The sequence below is a fragment of the Hyperolius riggenbachi genome, chromosome 2 (assembly GCF_040937935.1).
Source record: "Hyperolius riggenbachi isolate aHypRig1 chromosome 2, aHypRig1.pri, whole genome shotgun sequence".
NCBI classification, from domain to species: domain Eukaryota; kingdom Metazoa; phylum Chordata; class Amphibia; order Anura; family Hyperoliidae; genus Hyperolius; species Hyperolius riggenbachi.
In genome coordinates this window covers 81,735,375-81,753,713 of record NC_090647.1, presented here as the reverse complement: position 1 = coordinate 81,753,713, position 18,339 = coordinate 81,735,375, and positions in this window count along the sequence as shown.

Below are 18,339 nucleotides of genomic sequence, written 5' to 3'. Positions count from 1 at the left end.
TCCTCAGGCTTCAATCCTGTTTGCTTCCAAGCTGATGGAACAGACAGCTATATACATCTAACATCAAAAGGGGACACGTAGATTTTTTTTCAAGCATAAATACATGTCTTTAAGATGCCTTAAAGAGACTCAGAGACGAAATTATAACTAGATTTATACATACCTGTGGCTTGCTCCAGCCCCATCCGCTCAAATCGTTCCCACGCCGCTGTCCTCTGCTGCCTCTATCGCCGCTACTGGGCAGTGCGCTCCCGTAAAGCAGGCGCATGCGTAAAGCAGGCGTCGGCGAGACGGAGGGAGTCCCTGTGGATGTGTACAACTGTCAGCATCCGGCGGAAGTAACGGGACCCGGTACCGGCGATAGAGGCAGCGGAGGACGGCGGCATGGGAGTGGTCCATGCGATGGGGGTTGGTGGTAGCCCCAGGTATGTATAAAATCTCTATCATTTTCCCGTCTCTGGTTTCCTTTAATTGAAACAGAACATCTAAATGGGGTGGGAGGTTGTCAGCTGAGATAAGACCCCTTGTTCTGTATTACTAAGCAGCACTTTACAGAGTACACTGAGTAATCCATTTCACTAATCACTGTCATTTAAAGGAGTTCACAGTTTGAGGTCCCTACCACAACCATGGTTTAATATTCCCTATTATCATAACCTAAAAGCCAATTAAGTTTATCCAGTATATTTTTGATTTGTGGAAGAAAACGCATAAACTCTCTTGGCTGGGAATCAACCTGCGAGTCTCACTCTGCAAGGTAAGGGTTCCTTCACCTAGGCAGCTGCCAGCGATGCCCTCGCTGCCTGTGAACTGCTGCCAGCTGCTTGCAGGTATGCGGAAGCTATCCATACGATGAGTAGGGTGGTATCTGTCAGCCCGCTAGACATTTTTTACTGCACAGTTAAGGTAGCCATACACTGGTCGATTTGCCATCAGATTCGACCAACAGATAGATCCCTCTCTGATCGAATCTGATCAGAGAGGGATCGTATGGCTACCCTTACTGCAAACAGATTGTGAACCGATTTCAGCCTGAAACCGTTCACAATCTGTTGTGGTGGTGGTGCTGCCGCCGCTTCCCTCCCCCGCCGCATACATTACCTGCTCCGCTGGCGTGACTGCCCCCGGTCACCGCTGCTCCGTCTCCGCTCTGGTCTCCAGGTCCCGCATGCTTTACTTCTTCCTGCCCGGCAGGAAGTTTAAACAGTAGAGCGCCCTCTACTGTTTAAACTTCCTGCCGGGCAGGAGGAACTGAAGCATGCCGGAGACCAGCGCGGAGACGGAGCAGCGGTGACCGGGGGCAGTCGTGCCGGCGGAGCAGGTAATGCATTGCCGCTCTATTGCGTCGGTCGTCGGGCACTCGAACGCTGCTAGCGACGCGCTCCCTACCCGCTGGCGATCGTCTGTAATTTTACGCACGGAGCGATCGACGGGATCGGACGAAATGGATCGAAATTCGGCATGTAGCGCGAACGATTGGCAGCAGATTCGATCCCAGTGATCGAATCTGCTGTCGAAATGGCGGCAAATCGGGCCAGTGTATGGCCAGCTTTATACATGGTACACAATTTTCCATCAGATTGACAGTTGAATCGATTTCTTCTGACAAGTACAATCTGATTTCAGATTGTTTTTCTGATCGATGTTGTATAGAAGTGATTATAATTATTTTTTATTTCTATAGCGCCAACATCTTCCGCTACAGAAGATGTTGGCGCTATATAAATAAAAAAGAATAATAATAATCACTTCTATACAACATCGCTGTACATAGTACAAACAAATAATGGGGAACAAATATACATAGGAAATACAGGACACTGTACAGTCATGGCATTGAATAGTAGTGATACAGATACATACATAGTTGATGTGTAGTTCGTACATGTGCATATGTTAAAATTACAGCGGTATGAGAAACACTAGGAGGAGGTCCCTGCCCTTGCCAGCTTACAATCTTTTTTTTTTTTTGGATCGTTTTGACAGAATGCGTGTTAACTCTGCATTATAAAATCACTCCAAAAGTGCTGCAGGCAGATTGCGAATCTTAAAGTGCAGATTGCAAGCATTGCCGAATAGTATCGTTGTTTCGCCCTCATAGGCTTCCACTGCTGTAGTGTTTTGCAAGCGGCAAGCACTGGAAAAGCGCTCCCAGTGGATCCCATCCCTAACTGCACCATATATCAACCATTCATACACCTTTGGTTACAAATGTAACACTGCCTTCTACAATTGAATTATCCACCTGCGGATCGGCGGTTGAACCTCAATCTGAGAGATTTAGCTCTCATTCATAGCCATTAGCCACTGAGTTGCAAATGTGTAGCAAAAAGGGATACAACAAAATGTATGTGTCAAATCAACTAGTGTGTTGTAAGCTAATTTATCTGTCCTACTTTAGTTTTTTTTTTCTCTTTTGGCAAATAAATCAATAGCTGTGCAGCTATGGACTGTGCTGAAAATGAGAGTGGAACTGAATGCAACACACACTGGGACAAAGCTGGAACTCAGACTAGCCAATCAGGTTTCAGCTGTTAGGTGCAGAGATGGATTAAGATGTAATGGGGCCCTGGGCAAGGTAGTGCATTTGGGGTCCCCTTCTGGTCCTTTTGGTAAGCTGAAGTGAAGAGAGGTCAAATAAGGTGGCAGGTGGGCCCCTTGACACCCACTAGGCCTCAAGCACCTGCCTAGGTTGCCTGGTGGATGATCCTGCTCTGGTTAGGTGAAACAAGACTTTTGATTGGTTGCTCTGAGTGACTGCACCACTTTATTTACTTATTTACAGTACATGTGGAAATGTTTTTTTGACAACTTGGCACCATTAGTGACTCAGAAGCTGTCAGTGCTCTGCAGTGCAATGTACTGCTGGCAAATGCCAACAAATACATTTACTCCTTTCCCCAATTATTATCTCCATTATAATATATTTTTCCCTTTCCATCACCCCCAATTGCAGCCTCTTTAACTCAAAATGTAAAAAAAACCCCATCCTTAACGTTAAATTTTTTCCCAACCCTTTCCAAAAAAAAAAAAAAAGTTTTTTTTAAAGTGGTCTGAAAGTCAGCATTTCTACTTTGCTCTAAAATATTCCTCACAGCTTTAAACCTACTATCCCAGAATTTTTTTTTAGCAGAACATCACTGAAATGGTTAAACAAAGCACTTTGCCCTACTATTCAGCTTCAAATTTGCATCCAAACTGGAGATAACAGTATCTTTGTTTACATTCTAATGTAGATACATTGTGTGTAACAAGTAAAAAACACTTTCTGACACACACAGCTGAGGAACAGCTCATTACAAGATTTTAATATATAATAAAAAGCAGTTAGAATAAAATGCAATGTAGTAGTTCAGGGCAAGAAAAACTACACAATATTACTTGTGCACAAAAGCAAATATGAGAACTGTTTGAATAATAAAGGTAGAAAACAGATTTTTATTGAATGTTATGTCAGAGTTTCAGACCACTTTAAAGTAAACCTGTGAGTGTAAAAAAGGCAAAAGTTAGATACTTACCTCATCGGAGGGAAGCCTCTGGATCAGGGATGTCAAACTCAAATACAAAGTGGGTCGAAATTGTACACTGGCACCTAGATGTGGGATGAACTTTTACATTGAGACCTAGCTGTGGGCCAACCTCAATGTCTACTAGCCACCTTCCTCCCTTATAAAGTTCTCTGGTGTCTAGTGGTCCTACCTCCTCTGTACAGTTCCCTGGTGTCTAGAGACCCCCACCCTTCCCCTTACAGTTTCTTAGTGTTTGGATCTTTCCCACCTACCTCCCCATATGGCTTCCCTGGTGTTCTAGGGCTTCACCTCCAATATAGCTTCCCTGGTGGTGCAGAGTGGGCCAAACATAATGTAAAGTGGGGAAATCACTTGAGTGCCAAATTTAATGGCTCTGAGGGCCAAACTTGGCCCGCGGGCCTGAGTTTGAATGTATGGTCTGGATCAGGGGTCAGGAACCTTTTTGGCTGAGAGAGCCACAAACGCCACATATTTTAAAATGTATTTCTGAGAGAGCCATACAATATGTTTCAAACTAGGACTGTGCGCATGCGCAGCAGAGGGCTGTCCCTGTTGCCATGGTGATGTGTGTACAGTTGATCCGCCGGGCAGCGGAAGTGTCAGACACATCTTCATTCTCTCGGGTTTCAGCAACATCAGCAATTTCCCCGAGAGCCAGACAGGAGAAATGCCAACTAACACTTTGTACTATTAGCTAGCTGACTTGGGGGTTGATTCACTTTGTAGGACTAGATCCCCGCACTTTGGCCCAATAGGCTGCATGTAAAATGACAGGCAGCCTGTTGGGCCAATCAAAGTATGGGGATCTCGTCCTTCAAAGTCACTGGATTACCCAGAGACTTTTATCTACTAAGGTGAGTAGCTTTTTTGCTTTTTGAACTCACTAGAAAATTCCACTTTCATTACAAAATCGCCACAAACATAAAGAGATTAGGCAAACAAGTGTCCTGTGGCATCTGTCACCAAGACATTTGCAGCAGGCCCTAGGAGTCTTGTACCTTGCAAGGTAGGGCCTGTGTGGGTTGGACTAGTTTTTCCAGCACAACCTGCACATGTGTGATTGGATTGACCTGGGGGAATGTGGAGGCTAAAGAGAAAATGATTCACTGCTCTGGGCTGCCCTCCTCCATTGCTCCATTGTCCAGTCCTGATGCACACGTGCCCATTGGAGGCAGTTTAGGTGTTAGACAGGGGTCAGCATGGACAACAACAACAAAACATTTGTAAAGCCCTTTTCTCCCACAGGAACCAAAACGCATAAGCTTGTCTCATATCAGTACATACTGATGAGTACAGGGAAAAAAAATATGTGATAAATGCCAGACTACACAGATGGCGTTTCAGTTTTGATTCAAACGTGGCCAGGGTTGAAGCTGTCTTGATTAAGTTTGGCAAGGCATTCCACAGGGTAGGGGCAGCATGACAGAAAGCTTTGGCTCCAAAAGTTTTTAGTTGGACTGTGGGGGTGGTCAAGTTATTGGATCCTTTTAATCTGAGGTTGTGGGAGGTGGGATGCAGTTGCAACCCACCTCAGGTATTCAAGGCCTAGGCCATGTAGAGATTTGAATGTTAGCATGCCAATTTTGAAAAGGATTCTCCATTTTATGGGTAGCCAGTGTACTGAGCAAAATATTGGTGTTTTGTGACAATGGTGGGGTTGGCTTGTTAACAGTCTTGCTGCGGCATTCTGTACTAGATGCAGGCGGTGTAGGTCTTTATTTGGAAGGCCTGCAATGAGGGCATTGCAAGTCCAGCCGTGATGTGATGAAGACGTCAACTTGGAAGAGACGCTGAAGGAATGAGGTGCTTAATTTTTGCAATATTCTTTAAGTGAAAGAAGGAATGTTTCACAACAGCTGAAATTTGATTCCTGAAGTTTAATTCCCCAATCCCCATCAATCAGTAAAGCAGCGCACAGTGTTAGAGCTAGTAAGGTCTGAGTTCCTTACCCTCTCTGACTACTGCAGTTACTCAGCCCCTTACAAAGCAAGCTTCAATGCACTGTGTTCACTTACCTTGTGCCATTGCCTCATGGTCCATTTCTGATGCTCATGTGCCCATTGTAGACAGTTTAGGTGTTGAACAGGGGTCAGCATGGAAGTAAATTATCATTTGTATGATCAGGCCACAATCTACCCATGTATGTATCGATCCTGTTTTTGCCAGTCAGTCATGGACACTGATGGAGAATGCTTTGATTTTTTGTTTAAAGGTGCCCATACACTCGTCAGATTGGCAGCAGACAGATAAGAAATGCATCTGATGATCTATCTGATGCGTTTTTAGAACATTTTTTACCAGGATAGAATTCCAATAGATTTCAATTTGAAATCTGTTGAAATTCGATCTGATGGCATTTTTTGCCATCAGATTTCCATTAAGGCCAATGCAAACTGATAAGCAATCTCATCAGATCGACCTAAATTTTCCACCCTGCTAGTTCGATGGAAATCCATCGAAATCGATCGAAATCGGCCGTCGATCGGTCGATTGGCCAACCGATTTGCGATCGATCGATCGATCGATCGATCGCGATCGATCGGTCGGCCAGAAAATCGGCTGAGTGTATGGGCTGCATTACAGTGTGGAAGCTTACATTGCCCCAGGGACATAAATGTCACAAAATGACATGTTAGGTTACACTAGCAATAGCAAATCCTTAGAAATTAGTGTGTCATAAATTTAAATTTTAATAGTGTATATAGAATTATGGTGCCTATATCCATCAGAAGGCAGTCATACTCTCAGTACGCCTTCTGTCATGCTGGTAAACTTGACAGTTCGGCTTGATCAAGGTTTCATATTAATGTCTACATTGTAGACATTGCCTTTCAGTTTTTCTCAATGTCCCCTGCACCTAACAACAACAAACTACATTTGTAAAGCGCTTGTCTCCCATAGGACTCAAAGCACATAAGCACGGCTCACACCAATAACTGGTTGGTTGGTAAATCGTGGTACAAAGAAAGAAATCTTCAAGTCCGCAAATGCCAGGCTAAACAGGTGGCTTTTCAGGGCCCATTCACACTTGAGTGTTTTGCCGCGATTTCGGCAAAACGCTCAAACGCTAGCGCTTTTTAAAAGCACTAGTGCAAAGAAACCCTATGGAACCGTTCTTACTTGGACGATTTGCGCTAATCGCTGCAAATCGCCCAAAAACGCTAAACGCAAACACGTAGCCTGCACCATTTTCAGGCGATTTCCCGGCGTTTCAGTGCTATAGAAGCGCTAAACATGATCGCTAGAAAATCGTGTGAATGGTGATTTTTTTTTGCATTCAACGCAAAAAATCGCCATAGCAAAATCGCCATAGCGTTTTGCAATAAGCAAGTGTGAATAGGCCCTCAGTTTGGATTTCAATAATTCCAGGGATGGGGCTGTTTTTACTGGGTCTGCTAATTCCAAAGGGTAGGGGCAGCATGACAGAAAGCTCTGGCTCCAAAGGTTTTGAGGTGCAATCTGTGAGTGACCAAGTTTATGGATTCTGCTGATCCGAGGTTGTGAGAGGTGTGGTGCAGTATCAGCAAGTCCTTCATGTACCCAGAGCCCAAATTGTGTAGGGATTTGAATGTCAACAGTCCAATCTTGAAGAGCATTCTACAATTTATAGGTAGCCATCACAGTGGGCGAAGAATGGCAGCAGTATTCTGGACTAATTGTAGACAGTATAGGTCCTTGTTTGGGAAGCCTGCATAGAGGGCATTGCAGTAGTCCAGCTGTGATGTGATAAAGGCATTAGCAAGTGCATCTACATACATTTTTGCTCACATGGTAGATTTTCATCACTCTACATGGCCATTTTCGGGTGAAAATTTAGCATGAGTACAAGTGTAGTAGGCTTCCCTTTCTGCAAACCACTGTGTCAGGGGAAATGTCTAAACATTTACAATATTCATTTATAGATTACCGTATTTAGTCAGTGTTTGCCCATTGTAAAATTTTTCCTCTTCCTAATTTACATACTGAAATTTATAACAGGTGGTTACATCGTTAGTTCAGCCAGGTGATCTGTACAGAATGTTCGTTACTGAGAGCTCTATGCACAGATAGAGATATTGCTTGCTTGGTAGTTGGAAAAAGCCGTTATTTCCCACAATGCAACAACGTTCACAGACAGCAAACGGTCAGGTCCATGTTCATGACATCACACAGTGGGAGGAATTTCTCCCCAATATCGGTTGTACATTGCCCCCCCCCCCCACCGATGATCTATTCGATAAAAGGAAAGTTTTTTGTCGTAAAGGGGGTATCGGCTACTGATTGGAATGGAATGCAGTTCAATCCTTGGTTAAAGTTCCTCTCTAAAGCCTATGAGAGTGGACAGTGTCTATTCTCACTAGGCTGGTCGGCGCATACGTTTCGACTTTTTATACTCTCCTGCCGCTGTCACATTTGGGTCCCCCGCCGCTGCTGGTCCTGTCACACTGTCCAATGTATGAGAGAAGCAATGATACACAGATCTGAGCCCCTTCAGAAACATCAGGCTCCCATTGCCAACAGACCGATGAGAATGATCCTCCATGGTATGGTTTGAGAATTCCCTTGGGTCTGTTGTAATTCAATGGTGAGCCTCAATGCTTCTGTTTGGGCTCCAATACGTATACCGGCGCTACTTCTCTACAGTGGACCCGAACGGCGGTGTCAGCGGCAGGAGAACCAGCGTTAGTGCCGAAAAAATGGATGAAAAACTGCTGCGCCAATTAACAAACCGATCAGTTTTTACAGGATTAATTTTTCATCCCGTAGAGAGTGGAAGGATGAAGTTTTTGTAAGCACCGCTCATCCAAATGTTTTTGTGCTTTAGTTACTATACACAGGTGCCATAATTATATAGCTTCCTCTGTCTGCTACTCGTGTGTGCCTATAGTGCCCCACGCCCCAGCTTCCAGGCTCTCATTCATGCAAGGCGTAACCACAGGGGAGCAGTCCTGTGACCGCAAAGGGGTTCAGAGCTATAAGTGGTCCCCAAATACGATTTCAATCCCTCTGAGTGGCTAGATGGTGTACTGGCTAAGGGCTCTGCCTCTAACACAGGTGACCTGGGTTCAAATCTCAGTTTTTCCTGTTTTGTAAGCCAGCACCTATTCAGTAAGGAGTCCTTGGGCTAGACTGATTACTGAGCACGCTGTAGTGGCTACAGCTCAAGGGCTTTGAGTCTGCCAGGAAAAAATCGAAATATGTTATTTGCCTTGTCTGATATAGAGGTCCATCCTTCAGATCAGGTGTTTTTGTGGCTACACTTGTTATGGGTGTGAAGAGAATGTTGGCCATACTTGTATTATGACCCTTGCAAGATGGGCACCGAGGCTTTGAGGCTTACCAAGGGTAAGCAAGGGAAATGTGAACATTGGGGGAGGGGGTGTCATCAAAGTTTTGCTGGGGGGCCTCAGGATTTGTAGTCTCTTTGGCCACCGCTCTAGACAAGCAACCTTGCTTCCAGGGGCATAATAAGATGATTTGCATTTACAGGAGTGATGCATCATGGGAAACCACAGATGCTCACTTAAAGATGAATTATTGCAAATACCTTCTGTTTTTAAAAGTCAAAATGACATTTAGCATTGCTCTTTAACCCCTTCGGGACCGTCTGCCTGCCCCCCCCTTAAGGACCAGGCATTTTACATGCGGGTGTGTGTGTGGGGGGGCAGCCAGATCCCTGCTGGGGTTTACTGGGCCGTGTGTCCCCTGCTTCCAGATGTCCCCCCTTTCGCCAGCAGCCTTTACTCACCTCCCAGGCTCCCGAGATGAGCAGCTGTGGACACCTCCGCTCTCGCTGGCTTCCATGCTCATACTGATGCTAAGTTCCGGGTCCTGGCTTGATGACGTCATCAAGCCGGGACCCGGCACTTAGTGTCAATACAGCGGGGATGCCGACCAGAGTGGAGGGGGGCGCCGATCGATAACGGCAGGAAGGTAAGTGGATCCTCTTCCTTCCCCTCCTACCGCCGCAGCTCTGTAAGTGATCACTATGATCCGCCGGCGATCATAGTGAGGAGATGTCAGCTGTCATATGACAGCTTAATCTCCCCTCTCCGGTGCGCACGATCATGTCGGGATGGTTTGTTATCGTGGACGTCGAATCTACGTCCAGTCAGGGCGGCAGCACCACCTGCTGGTAGTAGATTCAAACTACGTCGATCCCCAAAAGGTTAATAGAGGGCTTTTTGGTCTCTTAATCCTTCTAAATGGTACTGGGTCACCATAACGTAGTGAGGCAGGAAGATGGATCCAGCGATGTCCCTTGACGACGAGCATTCCCAGATCCATCTTCCTGCCGACAGGTATGCTTGACGTTACACGACGGGCGCGAATGGAAAGTCAAGCAATCGTGGTACTTCGTGTGGATTTGTCGGGTATCTTCAAGATCCGATGCGCTGTGATGGTTGTTATGGCTGTACGCCGCTAAATGTCGTTTGTGTGATTGCGCACCTGTACCCACGTCACAAGATCGTGGAAACTATCACTCGTCGTTCAAAACAATCGCTGGTCTTCATAAAAATCAACATTAAAATCGTGCCTTTACTTATCTGGCCAAAAAGGCCTGGAGTGGGAGACTCATTTCATCCAAATAGGGTGATTTATAGCAAATTATTCGGAGAGAATAGGGAATGGTAAAGAAAACAAACAGGATTTCTGTGTGCTGTGCAAGCTGTCCGCTTTGTTTGTTTTACCCCACAGCCAATACCATGTGAACAGACACGGTGTCAGTCTATTAGTGGTGTTAGCAAGTAATTACCATCAGCAGCTGCCTGTGTGCTGGGGGACTCTGCCCCCAGAGATTCCTGTCACCAGACCTTCTACATACAAGAATGTGCCATGAGGTGGAATGGATATTTCTGGGACACAGAGGCTCAATGGCAGATAATACTATGTGTCGGGGTTATCCTGTATGAATATTTCTTTATTTGTCCTGTCTTTTGGAAGATGCATGACATACAGGATGGCTACATACTCACCAACAACGAATTAGTTCACTTAAAGGGAATTCACAGTGCTTTTTATCTCTTGTTAAAGTACATCCGAGGTGAAAATAAATTAGGGCTCGTTTCCACTATCGCGAATCTGCATGCGTCCAACGCATGCAGATCCGCACATGTAATACAAGTGGATGGGCCTGTTTCCACTGTAGCGTTGTTGAGGTGCGTTTTTTTCAGCGTGAAAAAAACGCACAAAAGAGCCAACGATTTCGCCTGCGTCGGGAATCCGTGCGAATCGCCGCTAATGTATTTAATAGTAAAAACGCATGCGTTTGTTACATGCGTTTTTACCCGCGATTTCGCGTGCGATTTCGCACCTTTTTCAATTTTATTTAGCCCTGGCAGTGTCATGGTTAATTTCGCATGGCACCCTGCCATGCGAAATCGCATGCGAAATCGCGTGTAAAAACGCATGTGGAAACGCATCCGCATGCGTTTTTACAAGCGTCGGAATGCGGCCGAAATCGCGTCGCAACAGTGGAAACAAGCCCTTAATGAGATAAAGAATTATATCTGTCCTCCTCCTTCTAAAAATGACTCTTTTAGTTATCCCACAGTTTAATTTTATATTTAAATCATTTAATTTTTAAGTTTTTACTGTTTCATGGCCTCTTCTCAATGACACATTCATTGAGATATGCCAGAGCTAAAATCTATGAACTATTGATCCTTTTTATCTCTTTACTGCTCTCAGAAGCCATTTACTCCCAGGAAAGTGTTTTATGGCTGTAATTACTTATCAGTGAGGGTCACACTGTAGTCTGACCCAGTCCCAACCCAGACGGAAACTGTCACTTACATACCTGATGTTTAACTCTTTCAGGCAGAGAAAGAAAAAAAAGGAACACAGCATAGTTATTTGTGTGCTTGGCACTGTACATACACATGTCTATCTCATCATGTCACATGTCACCTCGGATGTCCTTTAAAGCTTACCTAAATCGAAAAATAACTTATGATATAATGAGTTGTATGTGTAGTACGGATAATGAATAGAACGATAGTAGCAAAGAAAAGAGATTTTTATTTTCAGTTATATAGTTTTTTTTATATAACATTGCATCATTCTGTTATATTTGCAGTTAACAAACCACACTGTATTTTAAACTATAAAACTGAGCAGAGCTAATGACCCTTTGAACTTTCCTGCAGTTAAACCTTATCGCAAGCTGTCTCTCACTGTTTTTTGGCTGTTAAAGTGCTTCAGAAAACAGGACTGTCTTTGACCCAAGTTGGGCCGGCTGGCTCAGAGAAGTTCTTTTCTATTAACAACTAAAGTTTCTTAACTATTCCTGTACTGGAAAACAATTTTAGACTCCTTTATTTGCTACTTATGTTCTATTTCTTAGTTGCATTACACATCCAATTCTTTATCTCATAAGTTTATTTTTGCTTCAGGTTTGCTTTAAGCGTATTTTTTTTTTATTTTTGTTAAGCATATTTACTTTAAATATTTTAGCTTTTAGGGGGCATCACGGTAGTGTATTATTATTTTTTTATTATTATTTAGTATTTATATAGCGCCGACATATTACGCAGCGCTGTACAGTGTATATATATATATATATATCTTGTCACTAACTGTCCCTCAAAGGAGCTCACAATCTAATCCCTACCATTGCCATATGTCTATATTATGTAGTGTAAGTACTGTAGTCTAGGGCCAATTTTTTTTTTTTTTTTTTTTTTTTTTTTAGGGGGAGCCAATTAACTTATCCGTATGTTTTTGGAATGTGGGAGGAAACCAGAGTGCCCGGAGGAAACCTACGCAGACACGGAGAGAACATACAAACTCTTTGCAGATAGTGCCCTGGCTGGGATTCGAACCAGGGACCCAGCGCTGCAAGGCGAGAGAGCTAATCACTACGCCACCGTGCTGCCCCAGTGGACAGCACTATAGTAGTATAGTAGTGGACAGCACTATAGTAGTATAGTAGTGTAGTGGACAGCACTATCTCCCCATGTTAAATATGGACTTTATCTGCATGGAGTACTCCAGTTTCGCTGCATAATATGTCGATTGCCGCTCGTCCCCGCTGGCGCTTCCTTATCACCACTCGATTCCCTGCCATTGTCCGCCGGCGGGAATCGAGCGGGCGCGGGTCGAGCGGCATGATCGGGCCAGCTGAATATTATCAGCTGGCCAGATCAGCTGGTCGATACACGGTACAGAAACGCACCGTGTATCCCCAGCATTAGACATTTATGTTAGGTACATAAAGGTGGCCTTTCATCTATTGACTTGGCATCTGATTGACCATCCCATTCAATAATTATCATTGAATCAGATGAAAATCGGTGCCGCCTGTTTAGGAAGGCCCTTTTCACACCAGCTGTGTTCCGTTTTGTTTCGGGAAAAAGTACAGTAAGTTACAGCTGGATTTTCTAAAAAAGCAAGCGTAGTTCTGCTGCATTTTTCATAGTGAAAATTTGCAAAATGCACAACGCGTTTGCATTTTGTGATTGCGTTTCACGATTTTTGGTGCGGAACAGCACTTACTTTCCTCAGTTTGTCCTTTGGCCATATTAAGTCTTGCATTTTGATACATATCACCATTAGTCACAGGTAGGTAGGTACATGCCTAGGGCAACTGCAATCTCATCTGACACCCTTTCACCACCCCACATTACGAAAAGGATCAGACGGTAGGCAGAACTTCCTGAGTGATCACTTGTGACACCCTGAGCGATTGCTTTGGGCAAAGACCGGCCCTGCCTCTGAGTTCTGGTGTATTTTAGGACTTTCTTAGGGGGAAAGCAGTTAACCTGTCAGAATAGTTTTCATAGCAACCATACGGGGCCAACGTCTGAGACACTTAAGCAGGCCATACACTGGCTCGATTCACGGCCGTTTCGACAGCAGATCCGATCCTGGGATCGGATCTGCTGCCAATCGCTTGCGCTAAACGCACCCGCCGATCCGATTACCTCCCGAAATCGGATCGGACCGTCGATCGCGCCGTGCGGGAAATTACCCTCGATCGCCCGGCGGTAGGAGCGCGTCGCTTGCGGCGTACGATTCGGGCCCGATCCGAGCATGTATACATTACCTGAAGCTGGCTCCGGGGTCCTCTTCTCCTCGCTGCACCGCATTTCCGCATGTCCCAGTGTACGCTTATACTTCCTGTGTCACTCCGGTGACCAGGAAGTTGAAATAGAGGGCGCTCTATTTGAACTTCCTGATCACGGAGTAACACAGGAAGCGCCGGGATGGAGCAAGAACAGCGGTGCGGTGCAGTGCGGAGAAGACGCCCGGGAGCCAGCCTCAGGTAATGTATACGGGGGGGGGGGACAGGCGGCAGGAGCAGCTGAACAGATTGTGATCGGTTTCAGGCTGAAATCGATTCACAATCTGTTTGCAGTAAAGGCAGCCATACGATCCCTATCTGATCAGATTCGATCAGATAGGGATCTGTCAGCTGGTCGATCTAATGGCACATCGACCAGTGTATGGCCACCTTTAGGCAACGTTCACAGCGTTGCGTTGCGGTTTTAAGGCCATTTTAAAACGTGGCTTACCGCACTGCACCCATGTGACATTGACAGCGCGGTGGGTGCCTTGCGATATAACGGTTTGCTGCATGGTAATAAATGCAGTACGTTTCCACTAAACGCGCGCGTTAAAACCACAACTGACACATACTTTTCATTGACTGTATGCTTCACTTTACCGATGCAACACAAGACAGATAACATTTATATTGTGCTTTTTTTCTGGTGCACTCAAAGCACTTGAGCTGCAGCCACTAGGGTATGCTCATTAGGCAATGGCAGTGTTAGGGAGTCTAGCCCAAGGTCTCCATACTGAACAGGAAGGGTTGAGATTTGAACCCAGGTCACCTGTGTCAGAGGCAGAGCCCGTAACCACTGTGCTATCCATTAGGCATAACATGCAGCGCTGCTGTCCTGTCCCGAACTGTTGTGTTGCTGCTGTCACAGGGAATGCAATGGCCACAGTGAACGTGGCCTAACGCTTCATTATGGCCATAGGGATCTTTTCCTGTCCCAGCCACCCACCAACTCCGCTCCTTTCCTTTGGATAAGTATGGAGAGTTCAGAGCGTGCCAAGGTCCTAATGCAGAACACAATGTATACTGGTGACTGACACATCCACAATGACATTCCTGCCCATGCATTTTGAGAAAGTGATAGCACTAGCTAATCAAATCAGACATTAATGATGGGAGATGAGTGACGCTGCATGCAAATACCCTCTGTTCCTGGAAATATGCAGCGCATGGATATATTAGAAAGCAATGCTCGAGCTGCCACTGTCGTTGTCCAGCAAAGTGACAACAGCTGACAGCTTTACCTTGCTTGGTATGTAAAAACACATTAGCTGGGAGTCCGGTGTGGGATCTGATCCCAGATGGGAAAGCACTTGGGACAAATGGCCCATACGAGCCAGCCAGTGGCCAAGCTATTCCTGCTCACAGGAAGTGATACAGTTGCAGACAGATAAAAATAACACTGAGAGGTAATACGAATAGACAAAATGACACATGGAGGCCAACACACTCTTAATCCAATATTAGATAGGTCCACTTCTGACTCAGAGTATTCCATTTCTGGTAAAGAAACTTCAGACTATTGTTGTTGACTCTGTAGTGTTAGTGTAGCTGCCCTCTGCGGGGTGCTTTGACATTGAACTTATGTTGGCAGGTGGACTGGGAGCGTAGCTAGGCACATGTTATACAGATGTAGTAAATCACTGTTGATATCGTGGGGGTGGTGATGACCAGAGGAGTCCAAGGACCTTAAACAAGAAAGACACCCTTATGGTGTAGTATGTTCAAAAAATTACTCAGTTATACAGAGTAGTAAGGCTACTCACAAAGGTGGGTTGCAAAGACGCAACCCCCCAAAACACTGGGGGGGGGGGGGGTAGAAGCATTAACTGGGAGGGAGGAGGTGCTCGCAAAAAAGGGTACTGGATGAATAACATGACTAGCTTATCTCAAAAGAAGGGGCAACGCTAATATTCAGAAATATATATTTAATAATCATCAGACACTTGAATGATAACATGTTTCGCGGAACACAGTCCGCTTCTTCAGATCAAATGAAAAAACGTGTGTCTGAATTTGCTGTATGAGCAAGTTCGGAGCACATAAAAGTCTTTTAAGCGCTCTGAACTTGCTCCTAGGGCAAATCCAGACACTCTTTTTCATTTGATCTGAGGAAGCGGACTGTGTTCCGCAAAACATGTTATCATTCAAGTGATGATTATTAAATATATATTTCTAAATGTTGGCATTGCTCCTTCTTTTAAAGTAAGCCAGTCTCCTCAAGATTTCTAAAAACCAGGAGAATTATAGCAAATCTGGTGCAAAACAGATGCTAACGTGAAGCAGAGCAACCAATCAGAATTCCTGGTCTGGGCACCAATAGGCGGCAACAAAGAGCCTGACAGTGGTACGCAGTGACCAGCAGTGGGAGAAGGACATTTGGCTTGTGTTGGCTCCACCCACTTTTTCTAACCCTTACACACAAACACTCAGTGACCAAGTTTGTGAGCTTTGGGGTCTTTGGCATCAATAATTTGTATATTCCCATAGAAATTAAATCAGATTGACTGTTTGTGGCTCCTCCCCTCTCAAGCATTTGAACCCCAGTCACCCAATATCAACTGTAGCAGGTTTGAGGCATCTGCTATTAACAGTGCAAAAATGGCAGCGATTTAAATATTCCCCTTGAAAATCAACAGGTGAATTTTGATTGGCTATTATAGGCTCCACCCACTTCCCTGAATATTAATCTCAATCACCCAGTGACCATCTGGGTAAAGTTTGAGAACCCTGCTATTAACAGTGTAAGAAGGTCTGCAGTTTATATTTTCCCAGTGAAACTTGTTTTTGGCTCTGCCCACTTTTTGTAACCTGGACACAAAGTAACTCAATGACCAAGTTTGTGAGCTTTCGGGTCCTTGGCTTCAATAATTTGTATTTTCCCAGTGAAATGAAACAAATCTAATTGGCTGTTTGTGGCTCCGCCCCCTTTTCTGAATTTGAACCCCAGTCACCCAATGACCAACTGTACCAGGTTTGAGGCTTGTGCCATTAACAGTGCAATAATGGCAGCAATTTAAATTTTCACCTTGAAAATCAACAGGTGAATTTTTATTGGCTTTTCAGCTCCACCCACTTTTCTGAATATTAATCCCAGTCACCCAGTGACCACCTGTGTCAAGTTTGGGAACCCTGCCATTAACAATGTAAGAATGGTTGCAGTTTAAATTTTCCAATTTAAAAAGTTAGTTGTTTTTGGCTTCGCCCACTATTTCTAACCTTGACATACAGTCACTCAATGACCAAGTTTATGAGCTTTGGGGTCCTTGGCATCAATAAGTTGCATTTTCCGATTGAAATTAAACAAATCTGATTGTCTGTTTGTGGCCCGCCCCCTTTTCAGAATTTAAACCCCAGTCTGCCAGTGACTGACTGTACCAGATTTGAGGCCTCTGCTATTAAGAGTGTAAGAATGGCAGCAATGTAAATATTCCCCTTGAAAATCAATCGGTGAATTTTGATTGGCTGTTGTAGGCTCCACCCACTTTCTGGAATATTAATCCCAGTCATCCAGTGACCAACTGTGTCAAGTTTGAGAACCCTGCCAATAACAGAATGCCTGAAATAAATCTACCAAATCTGATTGGCTGTTTGTGGCTCCACCCCCTTTAGTGAATTTGGACCCCAGTCACCCAATGACTAACTGTATTAGGTTTGAGGCTTGTGCCATAAACAGTGCAAGAATGTCAGCAATTTTAATATTCACTTTGAAAATCAATAGGCAAATTTTGATTGGATTTTTTAGGCTCCACCCACTTTTCTGAATATGAATCCCAGTCACCCAGTAACCAACTGTGCAAAGTTTGAGAACCCTGATATTAACAGTGAAGAAGGGCTGCAGTTTACATTTTCCCAGTGAAATTTGTATTTGACTCCACTTACTTTGTGTAACCTTGGCACACCACAGTCACTCAATGACCAAGTTTGTGAGCTTTCAGGTTCCTGCAGTGGCGTAGCTATGGAGCTGTGGGCCCCGATGCAAGTTTTACAATGGGGCCCCCCTAGCACTCTATACATAACAATTGATACGACGTACCAAAACCTGCCAATGGCAACTACAGTGTCAGAGGTGCAAGAAGGGGATGGGGAACAGTTTGTTAATGATTACCACTAATCAAAGTATCTATTAGAAGTGATTATTATGAGCAGTGGACTAATAGAGAGCTAATACTGTAATTGAGGGAGGGCCCTTCGGGGCCCCTCTGGCCCACGGGCCCCGATGCGGCCGCTACCTCTGCACCCCCTATTGCTACGCCCCTGGGTTCCTGGTATAAAAATTGTGTGAATGGAAGCAGTTTATCCAGCAAATAAATCTGATTGGCTGTTTGTGGCTCCACCCCTTTAGTGAATTTGAACCCCAGTCACATAATGACCCACTGTAGCAGGTTTGAGGCCTCTGCTGCTAACAGTGTAAGAATGGCAGCAACGTAAATATTTACCTTGAAAATCAATCTGTGAATTTTGATTGGCTGTTGTAGGCTCCTCTCACTTTTCTGAATATTAATCCCAGTTACCCAGTGACCAATTGTGTCAAGTTTGAGAAGCCTGCCAATAACAGAATGGCTGAAATCATTCTAACAAATATGATTAGCTGTTTGTGGCTCCACCCCCTTTAGTAAATTTGGACCTCAGTCACCCAATGACTGACTGTATCAGGTTTGAGGCCTCTGCCATTAACAGTGTAATAATAGTAGCAATGTAAATATTCCCTTTGAAAATCAATCAGTGAATTTTGATTGGCTGCTGTAGGCTCCACCCACATTT